Here is a 24,442-nt window from a genome sequence, read left to right on the forward strand (position 1 = left end):
CAAGAGGTCAGAGAATGCATGGATTGGACTATCTGGGTGACATGAGCAAGTCACTCAAACCCACTGTGGCTTGGTTACCCATTTATACAGTGAGGCTATCTTGCTGATGAGCTAATGCTTGTGAAATGCTGAGATATGTACCTAGCACATTGTAAGCCTTTAGCAAGGGCTAAGTCAAATTAATGTTATTAAATAAAATATAAAGCTATTTCTGATACTATTTCACAGATTATAATGGATAAAAGAGTAAAGGTATTTGCAGAGTACAAATGGTTTGGGGTAGTGGCAGGGCATAAAGAAAGGAAAGGCAGGTGGCATGGCTACCTGATTGGTACCTCCCATAACAGTATTCTGTCAAAGTGGAAGCCACCAGTTCATACCTGAGCCATAAAAAGAGAACTAAAAGAACTTGCTTTGCTTGGCAAGTGACACTTCCCTTCCTATTCCCACATCATCTTCTTCTGTTCCTAATCTAGCTCCACCCATTGAAATGAACTTTCCATTATTACCAATGGTTTGGCTAGTAGCTTCTGGTTCTTGACTCTCATTCCTTCCAAACCCCTGATTTTGACTGACTCTTGGGATCTCCTTTTATTAAATGAAGACATAGGAGAACAATTCTAAGATAAGCATCACCAATAACTTCTCTGATTAGTATTTGTGGCAGTATCTTGCTTGATAATCAACACACTTTTCTGGGGAATCCTAGGCCTTTCCCAAAGGACTCAAATGCAGATTAGCATGAAAGCTTGGACATTTTGATCAACAGATGGAGGGTGTTAAGATCAAATGAAAACACAAATGCCATGGCTGACAAATTAGATATTCTGGGAAATATGACTGAATGGTTTTATATTTATTCCTAAGTGGGTACCATACATGTGGTATAGAAGGTAAGTGTGAACTCTGAGGATTCAGAGAAGAGGACAACAATTTTATGGCAGAAAGAGAAAAGAAAAATGAAACTATATATATTGTTACCAGGTCAGTGTTGTTCTGAATTTCTTGCTCTACTGGTCAGCTCATGTTGTGAGCTGGATTGATGAATGGACAGACAGATAGGTGGAAATATTGATAGATTTACTATGAGTATGATGTGTCATTCATAGTGCTCACTACTTCATATCCATTTTATCATTTAATCCCTCAAAAAACTCTATGAGGTTGATGCCATTATTATCATCCCCATAAGAATATGGAGGCACACAGAGGTGCCTCCAGGAAAATGATGTTTGCACAATTCATAGAATGTATTCAGATATCAATGGATTCCATACACTCATGTGCATGTATGGTGGGGTGGGGTATAGCTCTATGCAAATTTATTATGTGTGTAAATACCACCACAATCAAGACTCTCAACTCTATTATTACCATAGGCTCTCTTTTGCTACCTCCTTATAGCCACACCTACCCTCCCCATCCCTTCCCTATCCTAACTGTGGAACCACCAATCCATCTCTGTAATTATGTTATTTCATAGATGTTACATAAATGGAATCATTCAGTATGTATTCTTTTGATATTAGTTTTTTTTCACTCTACATAATTTCCTTGGGGTTCACTCGAATTGTTGCAAATATCAAGTGTTCATTCCTTTTTATTGCTGAGTAGTTTTCCATTGTATGCCACACTGACCTTTTAAGTCACAGCTTTGTTAATTAGGCAAAGTTAACGAATTGATTTTGTAGGCAAAATTTTGTGTAGTTGCTAATCTACTTGGTATGAGCTAAGACTTTGAAAGGTCAAAGAAGAAGTGGAAGCAATCAATCAGAAGAATTATGTAAGTGACAGCTTATTAACTCCCAATGCTGGTTTGTAGGTGGGAAACTGGAAACTAGCATGGAGGGGTGCTCGGTGGCAATTGTTGAATAAATGAGTAGTCTTTTGGTTTCAGAGCTGGGCCTCACATGTGTGCTAATCTTGGGAGTCCTGTCTTAGCTTTTGGGGGGTTGAGTCAATATATGTAGCTGAGTCCTCAGGCACAATGACTAAGGGAGTGGAATGGTTTTAATGTCCAGATGCTATTTGGATCAAAAGACTTAACAGAAAACGAGATCAGAGTCAAATACTCAAGTATCAGACAAGGAGAGGTTCATTCTGTGAAATTGTGTGTGTGTGGTGGGGGGCACTGCCCAGGGTCTGATTTGGAAAATGAATTGGAAAAGATGGCAGGGTTTTTATACATGACTGTCCTTGTTTCACATTGTATAACTCCAGGGAACAGCATTATGGAGTCCTCAGGTGTGCAGTGCCCACGCTGCCATGATGTAAAGTGTTTTGTGTAAGAAAGAGAACTGGTAGCAAAGCCCCATTATAATGGACTTGATTTCTCTGAGGGCTGTAGTCATTCAAGAGGAAGACAAGGCCCAAAAAACCAGTAGGGGAAGTTGGTCAGCACCAAGTAGGGTACATTCAGGCAAAATCAGCATCCTAGAATTCTGACCACATTGGGAGGTGGAAACTCCAAGAATAATCAGGACTCACCCTCTGTATGCCCTTCTCTGGGGTGGATCTGTTGTAATGGAGACTCGAGATTTGGGGGTCCCCTGACACTTTGATCTTGGTCTAGGAATGTTACTTAATTCTACATCATATTTGATTTGGTGGAGGAGACTTGGCAAAGGGGGAATTACTAAGGCCCATAAATTTAAATCTTTCTTGGGTCCATCAGAACAGTAGGTATTGGGCTGGTTTTTAGAAAGCAAAGAAAGATTAAAAAAAAAGATTAAACAGAAACAAAAGGTTTGGGAAAGAAAGAAGTTCTGCTGGTCCAGTCTCATTGTAATTAATTCCACAGAGACCCTCTGAAAGGCCTGGAAAATACATTAGGTTACATTTCATTGCTAAGTGTCCTTCTATTACCCAAAAATCGCATGCATACAAATTTTTTTCAAAGGGAAAACAGGGGTAGAGACTTAAGTTTCCTAAGATAACAAAGATGCAAAGATATAGGAATTTCAAATAATAAAGTGTTTTAGACTTGTGAATGTGTTTTGTCATTGCAAGTTAAAATTTAGAAATTGGTTTATCTACAGCTGAGACAAACAAATGAACAAACCTAAATGCTTCCTCCTTTGTCCTTAAACCTGTATGCTCTACAGCTATTCAGAGCCTTCTGTCTTTGTGGTGATTGCAAGATGTGGAGCAAGCCAAGCTGGAAAGTTAAAGACAAAGAGTAATAATGAAATCTCAGAAGCAAACAAAAGAACAAGAAGCTCCCAATTTCCCACTCATTCAGCTTCTAGTTCCAGGTCCTAATCAATTTAGAGTCAATCCCAGTCAAGCCTTAGCAAATCCTGCTAATTCATGAATCTCATTATATTTAGTTCATGTTGTGACAATTCCTACACTGGGAAGAGTCAGAATTAACAAAAATAGGAGAGCCATCTGTAGATATAAAACCACCACCAGCTCAGAGTGTCTTGCAGCCTGTCTTTGTAGGGCTTGCCTGGGTGGGTGTCCCCCTCTGTGCTGAGGGGCCTGTGTGGGCAGAAATACTAAAATGAAGACACCAATAAAGGAAGGGAAAAGCTTCAGAAGCCGTGGACATTACTGCTGCAGGTGAACACATAGCTGGCACGGGGCTCTTGTTGGTCTCTGGACAGACGTTGCAGGCAGGCTGAGGGTGTTTTTATTGGGGCCAAGCCAGGCCACCAAATGTGATTTTTTTCACTCCTACTTCCAGTCACCAAGTCCTCATCTATTTGACTCCAGAACGTGGCTCAAATCTGACCTCTTTTGATCATCCCCACTGCCAGGCCTTTGTCAGTTCTCCTGAATTTCAGCAAGTCTCTGCAGCAGCCTATCTCATGCACCCTGCATTCAAAATGAGCCTTCTAAATGCATATTGGAGCGGAATACTTGGCAGGTCTTTCAGTGGTTTTAACTGTCTTTAGAAAATGTTTTCAACTTGTTATCAGTGCAAAAGAAGTATGTTTTTATCTGCTGCTCCTCCAACCCCATGACCCTCCATATCTCACTTCAACGGTGAACCCTTAGGTTATGAAATAAGAGCTAAAACTCTTTTTTCCTCCAATCTTATTTTCTCCCTCCCCTGCTTCTTTGTTCCTTCTTATGATAATCTTTTTACCAAGACTTTGCCCCAAAATTGCTCTTAGAAATGAATGACTGAATTTATTCATGACTTCCTTGTCTGACTTCCCTGAAGGCTGTACTCTTGACTTTCCTGTGCAATTCTGTTGTGCCTTTTATCACACAAATAACCTCTATGGTAACACTTCTCGGACTGTTTTAATAATCTCTTTCCCCAAGGAGACTGGAAGATTCTTGAGGACAGGAACATCTTATTCAGAACTGTTTCTGTGGACTGTACCACTCTAGTCAGAAAGTATCTGTTAAAATGAATGAATAAACAGGTTCTCTCAAAGTAATTTAATCTATAATTTTAATAGTTTTTGTGTTGTTTTCTTTTGTCTTGTTAGGACTTTCTCTGGAAAATTTAAAACAAAATAAAAACCAGAGTATGGTATAGGGATAGAAAACGGGTAGATGGAAGACAGATGGATGCTTCTCTGTTAAGGCATTTCTGTGCATACAAATTTTGAAAAGCATTTTACCAATTAAGGATAACAGAGAAATAAAGCAAGAGCTGAGTTCCTCTTCTGCTTTTTGTCAAATATCCCAGGTTCTCCATCATGGATGACCTGCTTCTCAACATGTGGAGAAACTGAGATTTTTTATTTATTATGTCAGAGATAAGATGGTAGTGATAGTTGAGCCTGAGTCTCTCTTTCACTGACTGATGACATGAAATACCTCAAATGCCCAGATGGCAATGCTCCCAGAGCCTTGGGATTGAGTCCCAGTTTACACCCTTTCTACGTGGATCAGAAGTCCAGAGTGATGAAAGAAAGCCAGACATCCTAAAAACTGTATTGGAAGATAACCAACAACCCCTCAATATTTAGATGCCTGTAACTCACAATTATTTGCTTCTTCCAATCTGAGGGCTGGCCACTGGGGAGTTCCTCTGTTAGTCCCTGGGGGCTCACTGATATCACAGATGGCTTCACTGAGCCTTGGGGCAGATGGCATGGCCTGTTGGCTTGGGCACCTTGGTGTATTCCCAAGTGGTCTCTTATCCTCTAGGAGACTGGCCCAGGCATCTCCACAACACAGTGAGTCTAAGGTTACAGGAGGGTGAAGGTAGGAGCAGTGACCAAATTGAAGCTCTGGAGCCTGCACAGCATAACCTGCCCCACACCCCATCAGTTAGAGCAAGGAAAAAGGGAACTCAAGTTCAGGGGCAGAGGGAAAGGATCTTGACAGGAGTGGAGACAACATCACACAATAAATGGAGCTGAGATTCACTGTGGCCTGAATTGGACAACTTGCTGCAGCACAGACTAGATCAATACACTTGTATTGTGACACTTGTATTGATCTAGAGTGGCACCAGCTCAGGCTTGAGACAAATTGGAGAGATTCACAACATCCACAGTTGTCATGATGGTGATAGAATCAGAAGACAGTGGTGGAAAAAGAGGAGGGAAACTTCCTCTGATCTGACATCTTAGTCTGTCCTGGGACATGAGCATGGCCATGCACCATGGGTGCCCATGAGAGGACACTTGATTTGACTCCAGGCCTGGTCTTGAAATATGTGTCTTCCCACAGTGACGGGGAAGGGCTGCCAGAAGGAAGAACATGTGGGGAGGTGCAGTGCCATCAGTAGGGCCAGAGCAAAGCAAGGCTGTGATCCTGTGCTGGGGTGGAGAGAGGCAGCAAGGACAACACCCCATAGTTCCTGTGAATGAGAGTGTTTCCCTACGAATCCATGAACAGAACTCATGGAGTTAGGGACTCAGACCATTGCCTGCGTCTGTTATGGTGACCACTTGTGTGCTCCAGCTTCTCTTTATGAGCTCATTCAGTCTGCAAAAGCAGAATGATAAGTGGATAGCAAATCTGTCTTAATATGTAGGACACTAAAGCATTCTGGGTTTTGGAAGCACCAGGAAACCCAGTGGCTCACACTCCAAAATCACTGGGTTTTGATTACGTTGGTTTAAGAAGTCCTCCTGGGTGTAGGGTGTTTGCATTTCTTGTGTGTGAAGTTAGGATGGCTTCCTTTGAGAGAATGATGGTGTTGTGATGCTGGTAGATGGTAACAAGCTGTGAGCTGTTCCTCTCTGGCTGGACTAGAATTGATGGGGGAAATAGTATAATATTGCAAAGAAACACTATGGGATTCCAAGAGTGGCTCTTTATTTTTCATGGTGACATATAAATGTAGTGCCTACAGATCACATGTTTGGTAAAAATATAAACTTGGGCACAGAGAGTCAGCTTTTTGTGGAAGGCAGGAAGTTCATCCTGGGAATGTCGGGACAACTTAAATTCCCAGCAAGCCCAAGGCCTTTCCAGAGGCCACTATTTCAGCACTGGTGATCTCGTTAATGAATGGGCTGTGGTGTGTAACAAACGATGTGACAGGTGAGCAGCAGGCTGACATTGTCTCCCAGATGAATGCACTGGCCCAAGAACTCCTTACAGACAGCCCTTGTGGGAGACACTAGGGCTGACAGGGAGGTTGGAAGCACTGGAGGGTGAAGGGATCTTCCCGCTTTTGCTTCCAGAGTAGGGAGATGGAGTACTCCCTGGTTGAGCAACCACACATTATCCAGGGGAAGACTGACTGTCTTAAAGATGAAGCAGAGGTTTCATAGGAGCATGAATTTTGGGGTCCTGAGCCAGGCAGGCTGTTCTTATAGCAGTTACAGCTCTGGTAAGCATGGATAGTGGAAAGAAAAAGGAGAAGCTTCACCACTGTTGGTCAAGCAACCCACTTTGCTGGTTATGAGACAGGCTCATGGCGACACATACTGAAAACTGCAGTGAGGATGTTATGACTATTTTTGCAGGGTAGAACTTATATCACCAAGAGTTCTGCTAATACATTCTACATTTGTGTACGAATCATTCATGAGTTGTGGTGGAAGCCAGTTAGATGATATCATTTGTTCAAAATTTTACAATTTCAAGTAGTTTTACTATGGTCCCAAGCTGATTAATAATTGCCATAGCATGGCTCACATCCTCCAGCCATGACACAGCATAATACAATGAAAACCCTGTTCTGATCATGACCCGTATCAACAGGATAAACCTTGATTTGGTGATTTGACCACTTTGTTTTGAGAATTAGCCAGTGAGCAGAGTTGATGCAGAAGCATTGATTATAGTCAAGGCTTAAGTTATAGAGTGTATTAATAATACCTATAAGAGATTTAAATATATACTTTATATAATAGTCTAGATGACTAATATATATATAAAGATACCACTGGTCTATTTGATTCATTTGCTAATGTGATCTTAATTCTTTGAGTTTTAGTAATGCTCTGATAAAACTCTGATTTCAACTGAAACCATTAAAAAAAGTCTGGATGACCAATGTGTACATAAAAATGTTTATTATTTACTGGAAAACACAAATTATAACCACAATAAGACACCACCACACACACATGAGGATGGATTTTTTTTTTTTTTTTTGTAAAAGACTGACAATACCAAATATTGGCTAGAATTTTAAAGAAATGGGAGTCAGACACTTAGGAAAGCAGTTTGGAAATTTTTTATAACATTAAGCATACATTTACCATAAGGTTATGAAAGCATATGCCCACACAGAAAGTTGTACACTGGTGTTCAGTGCAACATTATTTATTATAGCCAAAAACTGGAGAAAAACTATCCACTTGTAAATAAAACTGGATGACTATTGATACATGTGCCAACATGGATGGTACAGAAAAGTGTACATACTATATGATTTCATTTGTATGGAATTCCAGGAAAGAAAAATCTGCCATGACAGAGAACAGATCAGCGGTTGACTCTGTCTGGGCTTAGAGAGGTACTGATCACAAAAGAGCATAAGGGAATTTTGGGGGTGACAGAAATGTCAGATACCTTGATGATGAAGATGAATACACAGTAAACACATTTGTTAAAATCTATCAAACACTGCCCTTAAAATAGATACATTATATTCTATATATATTTTGCCTCAATATGGTTATTTTTTAGAGGCTCCCTAAAATGCACTTGATTATTATATTATTCATTCAATAAAAATATTAAGACATGAATCCCGTATTCCTTCACTGCCACACCCTGATTAATTAGTGAGAGCAAGGAGTGCTGTCAGCAGCTTTCTGGCTCCACTTTGGCTTAATTAGACAGTGAAGATCCCTCTGTGCGCATGGCATCTCTGCTTCCTGTTCCTCTCAGGGCAGAATTCACTTTGCTAATGGAATTAGGTCTTCTCAGTTATATGCCATCCATGATCAAGTACTTCCTCAGAGATTAAATCAAGCCCAGTCTCCTTCTGATTTGAAATATTGATTATTGCCAAATTCATTTCTGTTAGGCCCCAGAAGGTCCTGGCCCTGACAAAACAATGCCATTAGCATTTTTTTTTCTCTTTTCAACTTAAGGACAAGGATGGTTTTTCCCAAAGTTAACAGAAATGATGTCAGTTGTACTGTGCACTTCACAGTTTAGCCACCTATATAGTCATTCTATGTTGACAAATTTTGCCACATGGCAGACAAAAACAAACTTGAATTAGAATGTGGTATTTGCCTTTCCAATTACATCACAATTACTTCAGAAAATATTCATTAAGTGGTTATAAGATACTGTCCCAAATCTATTAGTACAACACATGAATTAAAACCATCTCCTCAGTAATGCAGCTTCTAATGTAGTGTAGGAAGGAAACTTTTTAACTTAATATCAACATTATTTGGCCATGATGAAATAACATTGCAAAATATAGATTCCCCCAGAAAGAAAAATGATCTCTCAGAGAAACTTTATATTCTTCATCATAAACAGAGGCCAGAGGTGCCTCCTGTGATGATGTCATTTCAGACCAGAAATAACAACTTATTAAATCTTGTCTAAGGTTGAACCACCCTAAACTGGACACAGCAAGGGAAGTCAAATCTCTGGAATAAAGATTTAGTTTCTCTCTCTAACGTTTTTTGCAAGTTGGTCCACATTTTAAGATTAAAAGGTCAGGCCAATATCACAGTGGGAAGTTTTTCAAAGCAGATGGTGTCCTTTTTTCCTTTTGATTCTGATGGCAACTGGCACTGGGATGCCAATTTTCAGGTGCAGAAATTGAGTTGCCCCAGCAGGTATCACTTATGAAAGCACCAATCAATATAACAGGAAAGAAGCCCCTGCTGACTAGAAGAAGGTGGGGACTGCAGGCTTGTATCCATCACAAGCTTGTGGCCATCTCTCAGGGAAGTATTGGAGAAAGACGAGGGGGGCTGGAGAGAATCTATACTGTCCTTTAGATGGACTGCTGTCATTATCCCCTCCCACTTTGAAAATTTGGTGCAGTTGGAAGAGGAACTAAGACATCCCAGAGTCCTGCTCCCTGATTTTTATTCCATGAATTTCAAGTACCTCAGCCACTTTTTCCTCTGACATGAGAATAGCACAGGCACAGCTCAGATATTGCAGGTTCAGTTCCAGCCCATTTCGATAAAGCAGATACCACAATAAAGCAAATAAATGAATTTTTGTTTTTGGTTTCTCGGCGCATATAAAAACTGTTTACACGATAAAGTTTATTAAGTGTGAAACATAACACTGTGTCTAAAAAACAATGTATATACCTTAATTTAAAAAGTGCTTTATTGCTTAAAAATGCTAAGCATCATTTGAGCTTTTAGTGAGTTGTAATCACTGATCACAGATCACCATAATACATAATTATTTATAATGAAATATTTTGAGAATTAGCAAAATGCAACACAGAGACACAAAGTGAATAAATACTATTAGAAACATAGCACAAATTGAGTCTCTCAACTCAGAGTTGGCACAAACCTTCAATTTGCAAAAAAAAAAAAAAAGAATCAGTATCTGTGAAGCATAATAAAATGACGTGTGTGTGCATTTGAATATTAGTATTATCGCTTTTCTTATACAAAAGTCACTCTTTGCAGGCAGGGATGAAGTCTCCCTCCTGGTACTGCATATGCTTCATGGTCTGATGATTTTGTTTCTTGGGATAGAATTCAGGGAGTTGACAACAGGATTTTGCTGTGTTCAATTACCCTAGAGGTCTGTATTGTCCAAGATGAGAAACCCCAAGGAGATCACGACTGGCCCACCTGCCCCCAAGATTGACTAACTGTCACAGCCAGTGCCCCTGGAAGTCTGTCATAGGCAGACCAAAGGATTGGAAACAGAATTCATGCTTTGCAACTTAGGTCCCTGTCATCTTCGGCAAGCCAGATAGGACAAGAATATAGCTTAGCCCAGGCAAAGCAAGACCAGCAGCCAATGAGAAGGTGTTACAAAGACTTGGTCCAATCACAGTGCAGGTTGGTAGCACATGGAGCCAACCAGAGCCCTACTTTCAGGGAGCTGGTCAAGGACAGATGAGAAGGGAAGAAGAAGTGGAGGAGGAAGTCAGTGGAATGCAATGTGGTAGTGATGGAGGGAGTCCTAGAAGGCTGAGGGGCTGGAACCACAACTGTGACCTCGGAGATAAGGAGGACTTCTTCTGGAGAACCACCAAGACTGGTGCCCTAGCTTCCTGTGACATTTGGAATAAGTTTTCCATCACCATGAGCTCACTTGAGTGGTTCTGTCTTGTACAGACTTAAATCTGTGAACACGATGGGATTCTGTTGTAAATCCATAATACCATCATGATCAACAGTCCCTCAACACTACGAGAAATATTTTATATTTTTGATTATATAAGTAACTCATGAGGCAACAAATAAATAAAAAAAGAAACTCTAAAAACTGCTGCAAATCTATGACAAAGAAGTAAATAAAATCCTGATCATAAGACCAAGGGAAGGTAGCTGAGGAAGTACCTACTAGGCAATGCATGTTTTATACATATATATTAGAAAAGAGAATTAAAAAAGCCAACCATAGAATTAAGATGCTAGAAAAGGAACCACAAACTAAGCCCAAAGAAAATACAGGGAAAAAGAAATAAGGATAAAGTAGTAACGAATGAAACAGAAAATCAACATATTCAAAAGACCAATAAAATTGAAAAGCCTGAGACAAAATTGGTGGAGGAAAACAGGAATGACATAAACAACATTGAGAATGGAAAGTAATATATAATTACAGGTGTAGCAAAGAATTAACACTTTCATGAGTTGGAAAATTTAGTAAAGTTGATACATTCTTAGAGAAATACAAATGACAAGAATTGAATGGATAAGAAAAAGAACACTACTAAATTCTATTGATTTTGTTCTTAAATGAACTAAGCAAGTTAAAGTTTTCCCACAAGTGAATTTCTCTACTTAGTTTCATGGGTAAGTTATTTTAGGACCCCCAGTCACTCTTCCTTATGTATATTTGCCATTTGTCAGCATTATTCCCAGTGGCTTATACATATCAATTCATTTAACTGTCACAGTGACTCTATTTTGCAGGTGGCATGCTATTCCAGTCTGCAGGCGAGTACACTGAGTCATGGGGATGTTATGTGACTTGCCCAGCACCACACAAGAGATAGAGCCAGGATATGAATCTGGGACATTGGTACATACAAACTCCACAACACCCCAATGCACTGGACACACAGAAGATTCTCTGGGAATAGCAATCCTTCTTGTACACAGTCCTTCCTAGAGAATGAGATCTTTTATTAATCTGGTACTTGGGGTGGCTGGGTGGCTCAGTTGGTTAAGCATCTGACTCATGATCTCAGCTCAGGTCTTGATCTCATCGTTTGTGAGTTTGAGCCCCACATCTACACCATCAGCACAGAGCCTGTTTGTGATTCTGTCTCTTCTTCTCTCTGTCACTCCTCTGCTTGTGCTCTCTCTCTCTCTCTCAAAATAAATAAATGAACATTAAAAAAAAAAGCTGGTGCCTAACTCTGATGCCAAAACCAGATAAAGGGAAAGAAAATCAGACCAATTTCCATGGAACATAGATGCAAAATGTTTAAACCAAACACTGCACTATATTAAAAAAAGATAATATTCATGACTAAGTTGAAATTATTACAGAATTCAATATTTGTTAAACATCAGAAAAAATAATTCACCACTTTAATTATTAATGGAAAGGACAATACAGTTAGCTCAATGAAAACAGAAAAATCATTTGAGAAGTTTTATACAAATCCATGGTAAAAACTCTTAACAAACTAGAAATCAGTAAAAACATCTTAGAATGATAAATAATATCTTCCATAAAAGTATAAAAAAACTCCTACTTAAATATGAAATGTCAGAAGCATTCCCTTTATAAAGAAGAATAATACAAAGATGTCCACCATTAACACTTCCATTCATACTGTGTAGAATATGCCAGTACTAACAAGAAGACACATCAAAGGCCCAGGAACTGGAAGGAAGAAAACTACCATTATTGCAGATGTTATGATTATTTACATAGAAACCACAAAGATTCTATAGGCAAATTATAAGAAAATAATAGCATTTAATATTGTTAGTTAATATGAGGACTGTGTATTATAGCCAACAATATTTTGTACTCACTGTAATTAATTAAATGCAATTGAAAGATTTTATTTACAATGGCATGCATATAAGAAACCTAGAAATAAAGTTTTTAAATGTAAGACTTTAAACATGAAAATGTATGATTTGCTGAAACTGATTATAAAAGTTTTAAGTGGAGAGACATTTGTTTATATGCCAAAAAAATCTCAGTATTCTAGACCTGTCAAGTGTCTCAATATTCTAGAGTGTCAAATGGTTCTCACAATATCGTACAATCCCAACAAAAGCCTCACAAGAGGTTTCAATGAGGCCTGATAAGCTGATTTTAAGAGGTGTGTGGGAGGGTAAGAGATCTGCAGAACTCCGCTAGTGCCCTTCAAGATGTCCTGACAGAAACTACCTACTTCTATGCTCCTCACCTACAGAGCCTAACTGGCAATCCCCAAGATGTCAGTGAACCTGATCCCCATCCATGTTTCCTGTCACACACTTGCCTCTCTGCAAGGGACACATGTGACAGTTACCTACAAACGTCCTCCTGATCCCCTCAGATGGTGTTCTCTCTCCACAGTAGGTGTCACCCTCTGGGGAAGGGAGGAGGCTGGCCTCCCGTGTGCTCTACTGAGTCTATCATGATGCCACATCCAGAAGATTCTCTCAGGACGCTGGGACCAAGGTCTCCTTGTTCTCCCCTTCCTAAGGCAGCACCACCATGGAGACAAGTGACTCCAAATTTGCCCCTCAACTGGGCATCCTGAACACAATACTAAACTCTCCTGCTTCATAGCCCTTGTTCACAAAATTGCAATTACCCCACTGCCTGTTGGGGTGTTGGGAGGGTAAAATGACAGCTCTCATATCTTAGTTGTATAAAAACAATGGTGGTCTTTGTCTCTTTTCTGAAGAAAGAGAAGGAACTGTGGGATTAATTCAGGCCCTATTTGACCATCCCTTTCCCTTTTGCCTCACCCCTCCCTCCCCACAGGGCTCTCCTTGCCATCAAATGATGTTCAATGATGCTTACCAGGGACAAACCCTGAGGGTTTACCTTTAAGAATATGGCAATGAGAGTCAGCAGTCAGTCATCAGTCCACCAGCTTCAGAGGATGGATTGGGAAACTGAGGCTCAGAGAGATGATGAGCATGTGAAGGTACAGAGCATGTCCCTCAGGATGTGACTTCAAGGCCTCTCTGTCCCTACAGACAGAGAAAGCATTGTATTCATGGACAGAGACATGCATCTAGCTCTGACACCAGGAGCCCAACCTCTGGCAGATGAAGAGCCCCCTAGGGAGACTGAGACTGAGAGGGTGTCCTAGGGAGTTGTGACCCAGTGGATAAGGCAGTGTGTCTGCATACTCTCTCAAGTGAGTCACTGTTTTCCTTCCCACGTACTCTTTCAGGGCATAGGCAGCATTTATTTCTTCCACCTCTCTGTGCCCATGTAGCTAATTGCCCTTTTTCTGGGCTCCAGGGTCACCTTCCGTGTGGGTGTTCTGTGCGTGCCTGAAAGCACTTTCCAAAGGTTTGGGTCTGTGGCAGTCTCTCACTTCCTGATCAAACAAAATAAGTTTCACATCCTTGTGGTCAGTGTATTCGGGAGCAGAAGTAATTACTAGCAAATTGGCCAGACAGGCTCAGACAAGACATCTCAGATCAGCCTAATTTAAACACGAGTTTAAGATGAATAGAATGGAAAAATACACCATCTCAGGCATACTGGGAGAGTGAATTAAGCAGACTGACGACTGACAATGTCACAAATATCTAATATTATATGAAGGAAGTGAGCACAAGAAGGCAAAGATGAGCCAGAAGCATGTGAGCCAGAGCAGGATGGTTAGCTCCTGACTTCTAGAGTCACCTCCATGGGACGACAGGCAGAGAGTGCATGTTGTGTCCACACTTCCCCCTTTGAGAGACAACAAATATATCAGTACCCAAGTGTACTGATTCCTGAGGGACAACAGAGCCTCTGGGCCTCAGTCAGTGGCCACAGGTCAGACAGCACTCTGACATGTCCAAGGGGCCATGGCCATGGAGAATTCCAGCCAGGAGCATCTCAGGCACCCAGTGCCAGATTCACTTTCTTAGAGATCTGGAAACCAGAAAGGCTGGATTCCAGTCCAAACATTTTGGTAGCTATCTATCTGCTTTCCTTCAAGTCATTTTTTTTCTCTGAATCACCAGTGACTCATTAAAGAAGGTAAATAAATTTTGTTAAAAAAACTGTCTTTTTGAGCACAGATATTCTACTTTCTGAAATATTCATGAGATCTTCTTTTTTTAATTTTTTAAGTTTGTTTATTTTGAGAGAGAGACAGAGTTAGCAGGGGAGGGGCAGAGAGAAAGGGAGAGAGAAAAACCCAAGCAGGCTCCACACTGCCAATGAAGAGTCCAACACGGGGCTCAAACTCACAAACTTCAAGTTCATTACCTGAACTGAAAACAAGAGCTGATGCTCAACCAAGTGAGCCACACAGGTGCTCCTGAAATATTCCTGAGATCTTATGAATTAACCAATGACTTGGAATTCTTTCTTTAAAATGGAGTAAAAACATGGTACTCAAGGCTGGGTCATGTCCATCCAGGAGCCAACAACATGGTGGAGTTTGCACAGGGAGAGCACCTGCACAGTTCATTACCTGACCCACTTTCTCCAGACCTTGCACTAGTATTTTACTTGCCTTTTTTCATTTATTCCTCACATGATAGCAGTAGTCCCTAGAGCAGCAGTATTAGCATCACTTGGCACTTAGAATGCAGATTCTCTGGACCAACTCCAGACCAGTCCAGACCAGTCTGGGTCTATACTGAGCCCTCAGGGTGACTGTCATTCAGGTTTGAGAGCCACAGAGCTTAGTGATCCTTGTTCTTAACTTTTGCTTTTCAGTATGCTCACCACACATCCTGCTTCTCCAGTCAGGGAGGCCTAGAGCCTTTGGGGCTGATGCTCCATAGCTGACTTAACATGCATCAGAATGGGAAACCACAGGACTGGTGTGTTCAGGCCCATTTTCACAAGTGTGAGGTCTGGGGCTCAGAAATATTTTCAACAAATTCTTGACAGCATTTTGTCAAGTTGGGGGTTGACTCTGTGGAATCAAATCCACAGGATTTGATCTCAGGTCTGCCCTGCTATCTCTGCCTTGTCTGTGGTTTTCAAGCCTGGGATTGGGCATCAAACACTTCTGGGCTCATCTGTCAACTTGGCCTCCCATCTGCCTCAGACTCTGTCTCCCCACGTGGATAATGGTATAATCTGGTTCCACATGTAGGACTGTAGTGAAGAAAAGAGGTGGCCTTCATATTTCAGCACCTGGAATGGAACAAGTGCCTGATAGAGGCTTACTCTTATTGATAATAATAAAGATCCACCTGTGAAATATTTCACCTAGGCTAAGTTCAGACTGACTTAAGAACTGTTTATTCCTGGAGATATGTAACTTTTTTTTTCTGGAACAAACCAGGGGTAGGTTTAGAGTGCTCCAAAGGGACCTGTTGATTTGTATGAAGTGTGGAAGAAGGGGCAAGCTAGACAGAAAGAGAGAACTGCCATCAGAGCACTCTCTACTTCACTCAGAGCTGATGCAGCCCAAGTTTGCTTCAGGTCAGGCTTCAGAAAGGGGGAAAAGCACGCACATACTCTCCTACCACTGACACTCACCCCCATGCATCACACCACAACAACATCCTCCTCAACCCCTTGAAGCCCACAGGCACCCCTGCCTCTGCTTGCTCCCACCACACACACACACCTCTCTGAGCTTCTGTGGCCATGATTTTACTTTAGCTTATTTTCTGCATCACAAAGCACAGTAGCATTCTGATACAAAGTTGAAACTGGATTGAACACATTTTCTCTGATAATATGATTTATGCATCCAGCAAGGTAGACTAGGCTTAATTTTCCTAATACAGTTTTCCAGCTTAGTGGCAGGTCCTGTAGTGACATTAGTGACACCTGATGGGCAGCTTCCCCTACTTGTCAGTGTTAGGGATTATTAGGGCCTCATTAGGCTCACTGTGGGAAGGACTGGCACTGTGCTGAGGCGCCACTGTAGGGAGGAACAGCTGCTCACAAAGCATGAGGGTGGCTAGTGTGGAAACTTTCCTCATTTTATCATGTCTTATAATTCAATGACACTGAGTACATGGGGAACAATGTTTGTTTCTAAGTCGGAGGTTGCCCTTTACCTAGTTACATGGCCTAGTGCTCCCCCTCTGACATTCAAGATGGTCTTGACTATAAAATAATAGGAATAAAGCTAGGAGGAAGGTGCCAGCTGCAGGATTCTGTGATTACGAGAGACAGAGGGAGGAGGCGGTTAGTCTGCTGGGGGATGCAGTGCATGGCTTGTGGCAACAGGCAGAGAGATAACTCTCAAGTTCTTCAAATCTCCAATTCTTTATTTCCCTCAGAATTAACTCTACATTCAGTTTCTTATGACAAGATGAGAATAGGGATTAGTTCAGAAATTTAGATCCATCCTTTGATTTTGTCCTTCACTGATGATGTGACCTTGGGGACTCTACTTCATCCTTCCCAGGATTTTTTTTCTCATTTGAGGAAAATAAAATGTGATTTCTGGATCCTTTCTATTTCTAACATTCTTTTCTTCCATAAAGCTACAGCTCTGTGAATCATAGGGTGGTATATGATGTTTACTACATCAGATGCAATTAACTCAGTGACCCTAAAATGGAAAAATCACTACTACCTAAAATAATAAAAGTATTTCTGTGAACAGAAGTCTGTGGTTTAACAAAGTTCCCAAGGCAGCTTTTGTCCAAATAATATGTTTAAGGGAGTCCTTTCTGGTATCTAGACCCCTTCTGTTGTTCCAAGGCCTTCATCCCAGAATTCACATGCTATAGCTCCCAGGATGTCTCCACCTGGGGCCTCTGACCATGCAGACTCTGGGCCTGCCAAATTTTCCAGGGGGTAGAGGGTTTCCAGTCGCTGAGTTAAAACACAGATGAGTTCTCCTTGCTTTCTCCTTCCACGTGGCAGGTGAATTTCTACCCTGTTTCTCTTCCTGGTGTGCACTTTGGGGAAACTCAAGGGGAAACCAGTGAGCTAATTCTTCTGATGTGTGAAGCATGATTAGCTAAAATTGGTTCTTAAGCTTTAGTGGTTACAATTCATGTTTGTTCTTTTTATCAGTTCTGGCTGCTCAACACAGAATACATTTTATGGTTGTACATAGGCCTTTAAGTTAAACAAATAGAATAAATTATAAACCAGAGGGTCTTTATTTCATGGGCTGCTGGCTAAGATAATTATGGGCAGATGTATTAAGTTTGGGCTTTCCATATCCAAAAGTCTCATGTTGGTTTCCTTAGCTTCCACTCTTGATTTATTATGTTTAATAGACTCCTGTCTCTTCTCATATTTTTGGTTCTCATGAAAAAAGATGAATTTAAGAGCAAGTTGCTTATGCTCCCTCCATTATTTATATTTCATCGAGATGCTGTTTAGCTTTCAATGTTGAGATGCCTTTTAGAATTAATTGGAAGAAATTGAAGTGCGTGTTTTACTCCTCCAGTGTGCCAGGTACCGATATAGGTGACTTAGTAGTAGAAATATAATGAGTTTGGCATCTGTCTCAGAGGCTCTCCAGGGATAGCATGCAGGTCCAAGCACAACAACAGGGGGAGTGGTGACAGAAGGTGCTACAGACCACCTGAGATGCTCAAAGTGTGGTCCTGGAGCAGCCACACTGGACTCACCTGGGATCTTGTTAAAAATGCAGAAGTTCAGACTCTGCCCCAGACCAGCAGTCAGACCCTGAGATCCTGCATTTTAACAAGCTCCCTGGATAATTCACATGCACATTACAGTTTGAGAAGCCCTGGTTCTGCCCCCAAAAGGAGCAAGGCTCATGGTTATGACATGATTGAAGGCGACTTCCTGAGGAGGTGAAGGCAGAACTGAGTCCCCAAGTTGAAGAAGGAATCAGAATTTGCCATCCCAGAAAGGGGAGAGTATTATCGTCGAAGGAAGCATCTTGTTCAAACAGAGGAAGCTGCTAAAGGTATCAATTTGTTCTGGGAACTAAAGTAGTTTGGTGTAATGGAGCAGAGGCCATCCAAGGTAGCAGTGGCATCCTGGAGGCAGGAGAGTTGGTCAGGTGCTAGGATGTGACCCATCCTTGAATTAGCAGGTGGTGTGGTGGGATGTGTCCTGACTGAGAGTGTAGCTCTGTAGACAGGCAGCCTGTTTCCCAGTTCTAATGCTGTGGCCTACTGGCTGTGTGAGCATGGGCAAGTTATAGAGCATCTCTGTCCTTCAGTTCCCACATGCAAAATGGTGGCCATAGTAGCACCCACCCAGTAGGGTTGTTCTGAGGATTCACTCTCTGAGTTGTATCCTGCAGACATTAAATTTTATATGAGTGGTCAGTGTTGTTTACTGAAGATTGGAGGTCTATAAGTAGTCAGCACCATGGGGAGATTTAGTCTGTTTTTTTGTTTCTTTAGAGATGGAGTTTTATGGATAAAAAAGATGTGGTTTATATATACAATGGAATACTATTTGACAATGACAAAGAATTAAATCTGGCCATTTGCAGCAACATGGATGGAACTGGAAGGTATTATTCTAAGGGAAATAAGTCAGTCAGAGAAAGACAGATACCATACACTTTCACTCATATGTGGATCTTGAGAAACTTAACAGAAGATCATGCGGGGGGTAAAGGGAAAAAAAGCTACAAGCAGAGAGGGAGGGAGGCAAACCATAAGAGACTCTTAAATACAGAGAACAAATTGAGGGTTGATGGAAGGTTGGGGAGAGGGGAAAGTGGGTGATGGGCATTGAGGAGGGTACTTGTTGGGATGAGCACTGGGTGTTGTATGGAAGCCAACTTGACAATAAATTATAAAAAGAAAAAAAAGAAATGGAGTTTTGGCAGTAATGGAGGTAATGGAATGGAAGAGGAACAGATGTGACTGCAGTTTCATGGGAAATCAAGAGAACAGTGAACCCAGCCCCATCTCCCTGGTGGATCTCACTCTGTAAAGGAGAGGCCAGAGTACAAGTGACCATATGTTCCTGACCACTCATTCCAGGACAGGATTAGTAACAACATTCCCAGGCATGGCTTAGCCCCAACTTTGCCCCAGAGTCAATAGACCATGAAAGAAGATGGGTTTCCTTCTCTAGAAAACAGTGATTCTAAAAGAAGGCACTGGTCTACAGGGCAGTTTAGGCAGAGCTGAAAGCCATGCCATTAGACAGGACAAGGGGCTAGCAGTTTAGCTGTGTCTCACATTGGTCAGGGTCCAGAGGAATGGAGGACAGAAAGGAGGACAGGAGGACAGCATAGTGTAACCATCAGAGGCTTTGGCAACCTAAATCTGCCACTTGTCAGCCACATAACTGTGGTGAAGTCACTGAGCTGCCCTGCCCTCAGTGTCTTCATCTGTGAAATGGGTGACAATGAAGATGATAATGGCCTGCTTGGTATTGTGAGTGATAAATGAGAACACAAATGTCAGGTTCCCACATGTGCTCAATAAGAGTCTTGTTACAGCTTTAAGGTAGGGTTTGATGTCTGCTTCTGACTGCCCACCCCTTGGGTTTAACACCAAGGGAGCTTATTCACAAAGATGAGAGCTGATTAAGGCATTAATATTCCATCTTGTTGACACCCAGCAAGTATCAAATGACCCTCTAGGCAAGGGCAGCTTGGAGATAAGCTGTTGGGGAATATGGATTTGACAAGGAGCTCTGAGAAAGCAGAGGGCTTCCTGTCCTCTGCCTGTGGAACTGGACAGTTTTTGCTAACAGAAAAGTGAAAGAGAAGCAGAAGGAGGACAGTGGATGGAATGTCCCACATGAATCTTCAGAGGAGAAGAGAAGCAATGGAGGCCCCTTCTGATCAGTCCCACAGCCTCTGCCCCCCTTTCCCTATCTGAGGAGGAGTCAGTGGGGTAGGAGCATTTCCTCCACAACCAGCCAGACCCCACCCCCCACTGAAGATGGAAGAGATCCCCTCCACACATGACACTGACCATGGCAGCCCCCACATAGGTAGCAGCAGCGACAACTCAGAGAGGGGTTCAGAAAGAGGAGAGGAGGAGGAAAGCCTCTATGTTTTCCCACTCACTGAAGCCCTCAGAAGGAATTTCCCAGAAAGCTGATTCTAACAAGGTTACCCAAGGAACTGTCCCTTATCTGTGAGATAACCCAGATCTCAGGGAGAGGGAGACCCAATGGTGGGTGGTTGCTTTTGAAGAGACAACATGTATTTCAGGGAAGAAGCGCAATGAGAGAGAAGACCTGTCTTTGCCAGAAAGACTCTGGGACAGAGCTGTGAAGACCCAGAAAATCAACTCCACAGATAGTTGCCTTCACTAGGGTGACTTAAATCTGTTCGAAAGGTGCTTTTTCTTTCCCAAAATGTTTTCTCCATCACTGATCCAAAGTTTTCCAGTTTGGGCTTAAATCATAATTATTAAAGTCATTAATGACCTAAAGATGTGAAAGCTGAAATCTTATCTCTAGAAACCTTCCAATAAATATGCAGTTCCCTCATGCTGACCCTTCCCCTGCATGTTTTTCTGTCCGAACATATTGGCAGGCCCCTCATGGCCACAGATGCCAGCCTATATCCCAGGCACAGGTGGAGAGGTAACTCCTGGGACAGGTGATTCTTTTATGAATTAGAAAGAATTTTTTTTAAATAAGGCCTTTATCATTTATATCCTTAGATGCCCAACAGAAAAATCCTGGAGATGATCAAAAAGAATGAAATCTTGCCATTTGCAACAACGTAGATGGAACTAGAGTGTATTATGCTAAGTGAAATAAGTCAGAGAAAGATAAATATCATTTGATTTCACTCATATGTGGAATTTAAGTAACACAACAGATGAACATAGAGGGAAGGAAAGGAAAAATAAGATAAAAACAGAGAAGGAGAAAACCATAAGAGACTTTTAAATATAGAGAACAAACTGAGGTTTTTGGAGGGGAGGTGGGTAGGGGATGGGCTAAATGGTGATGGGCACTAAGGAGGGCACTTTTGGGATGAGCACTGGGTGTGATATGTAAGTGATGAATCACTGAGTTCTACTCCTAAAACCAATAATATACTGTATGTTAACTGACTTGAATTTAAATAAATAAATTAGAAAAACAAAGCAAAGAAAATAAAAGAAAATAAAAAGAGCAAAGAAAATATGTTCCATTTAAACTGGAGGGTTTTGGGCAATTTAGATTCTTTTTCCCTGATGCATACTCTTCAGTTCCTCTGCCTGCTTTTGCTTCATCTGTTTCTCCCAGCTGCCTTATTTGTGAATAAAATAAACACATGTTGATTTTTTTAAATGCCCCTATGTGCATGACATAATTTACCTTTAATTTATTTCAGCCCCCTTTTCTGCAGCTTCTCATTAATCTCTTTGAAATCCTGGTTTTGTGATTCTTTAAAAATAAGAGTATTTTTTTTCATGACAAATTCTTTTCACTCGGTAGTGAATATATATTCTTTTAAATATGTCATTGCTTTCAGATAGAATTTATTGGTGCATTTTGTTATTCACGACTACAACTTCCACTTTTTTTTTTACTCTTCATTAAGAAGATGATTATGTACTTTGGAAACCAACAAGTGAATAAAAATGGAACAAAGTGGGGCCATTTATAACCTGCAATACACGACACTAAATTTATACAGATTTCTAACTTAACTAGAGAAACCAAGACATTAAAAACAAAACAAAAAGCCACCAGTGTAGTAGTAAATAATAAAACAATAGCTTCTCTGATCTAGATTAGCAATGGTAGCAATGATAAAAAGTTGGGAAAAGAAAAAAAATGGTGTGCATGTGAGTTTTCAGGAGCGATGCTAGCTCTCAGGTGTACAGAACATGACTCTCCAAGTTGCCTATGGAAGCCACCCCATTAAGCCATGGCATGTGAGGGAAAAACACTGCACATCAGACTTCCATTTCCAAATATATGGGGACGAGATATCCTGAGACTACCTTTCACTGTAATACACCCAAGAACACTTGACAAAAATGCAAGTAACATCCTCTTCATGCAAAGTTAACCTCGTTCAGAAATAAGGAAAATCCCAAGGCGCCAAAAACAAAGAAGAAGCTGAAAATCAAAGAGGTAAGAGAAGGAAAAAGCCTGTGCACATCTGGCAGCTCACCTGGTGCTAAGGGCCAGGACAGGATGAACCTAAACCATTTCACAGAAACCAACATCAGGAAAGGCCATTTAGCAGCCATGAAGGATCAATCAAAATCAATACCCCTCTGTCATCATGTATGAGCACAGACACAAATAGGAACACTGTGCAAAACAGAGGCAGGGCCACACATTCTCTCTGCTTCCAGAGAAGTGACTGCTCCTTCTCTACCTGTTCTAGCTCAAGTCGTGCTCTATATTCCCACCTCTTGGACAAAAAAAGAGACTCAATTATGGAGTGACCCCATCCTCTGACAGCATCCAATCCAGACACCTTTGTTTTCTTGACCCCTTTCAGGTCACATAACACCAGCCCAGACCTGGTTACAGACTTTTCCTGGCACCCTCCGAATGGGATATGCCAGGTCCTCCTGGCCTGTGGTCTCCTGAGCTGCAGCAGGTAATAAACCCAATGGTGATGCCAGGTAGTCTCTGGAAGGTGACGTGGACAGAGTCAGCCTGTACTGACACTTGGGAGCTCTGGGAAGAGGGGGACCATCTCAGGAGACAAGTCTGGGCGTGGAGATGGGGCCAATAGGAGAGGAAGCTTAAGAGGGTGGGCTTCAGCAGGAAATAAAAGTTTTGTATTATTCACAAGACTGTGGTTTATATTTTATGGGATGGGGGTTTAAAAGTGATTGGTCATATAAGTGGTACATTTCTGGCCTCTCTACTCTGTTCTCTTGGTCTATGTGTGTATTTTTGTTCCGGTACCATATTGTTTTGATTTCTATAGATTTGTACCATAGTTTGAAACCGGAGCTTGTGATACCTCTAAAGTTTGCTCTCTCTCCAGGATCTTTTGTAACGCCATACAAATTTTAGGATTATTTGTTGTACTTTTGGAAAGAAGGAAAGAAGGAAAGAAAGAAAGAAAGAAACAGAGGGAGGGAGGGAAGAAGGAAGGAAGGAAGGAAGGAAGGAAGGAAGGAAGGAATGTATTACTGGTATTTAATAGGGATTGCATTGAATCTGTAGTATGCTTTGGGTAGTATGAATATTTTAACAATATTAAGAACAAACAAAAAAGAGAAACAGACTTAAAAATGTGAAGAACAAACTGGTGTTGCCAGCAGAAAGGTTGGGAAGGATGGGTAAAATAGGTTAAGGGGATTAAGAAGTATGAAATTCCAATTATAAAATAAATGAGCCACAGAGATGAAAAGTACAACATAGGAAATGCAGTCAATAATATTGTAATAATGTTGCACGGTGACAGAAGGCAACTACACTTATTGAGGTGAGCATTGCATAATATGTAGAATTATTGAATCTCTATGTTTTACAACTGAAACTAATGTAATATTGTGTGTCAACTATACTTCAATTAAAAATATAAATATCATGATAGCAATGTGGATGGAACTGTAGAGTGTTATGCTAAGTGAAATAAGTCATACAGAGAAAGACAGATACCATATGTTTTCAATCTTATGTGGATCCTGAGAAACTTAACAGAAGACAATGGGAGAGGGGAAGGAGAAAAAAAAAAGTTAGACAGGGGAATGAGGAAAAGATGGCAGCATAGAAGACATTGGGCTCACCACGTCCTGCTGATCACTTAGATTCCACCCACATCTGCCTAAATAACCCATAAAACTGGCAGAAGACTAGCAGAACAGACTCTCTGGAGCCAAGCGTGGACAAGAGGCCCATGGAAGAAGTTAGGAAGGGTGGAGAGGAGGTGTGTGGTACACAGACTAGTGGGAGGGAGCTGGGGTGGTGGAGGGGC

This window comes from Panthera pardus, unplaced genomic scaffold, assembly GCF_024362965.1.
Source record: "Panthera pardus isolate Hobbes unplaced genomic scaffold, ASM2436296v1 HiC_scaffold_25, whole genome shotgun sequence".
In the NCBI taxonomy this organism is placed as follows: Eukaryota; Metazoa; Chordata; class Mammalia; order Carnivora; family Felidae; genus Panthera; species Panthera pardus.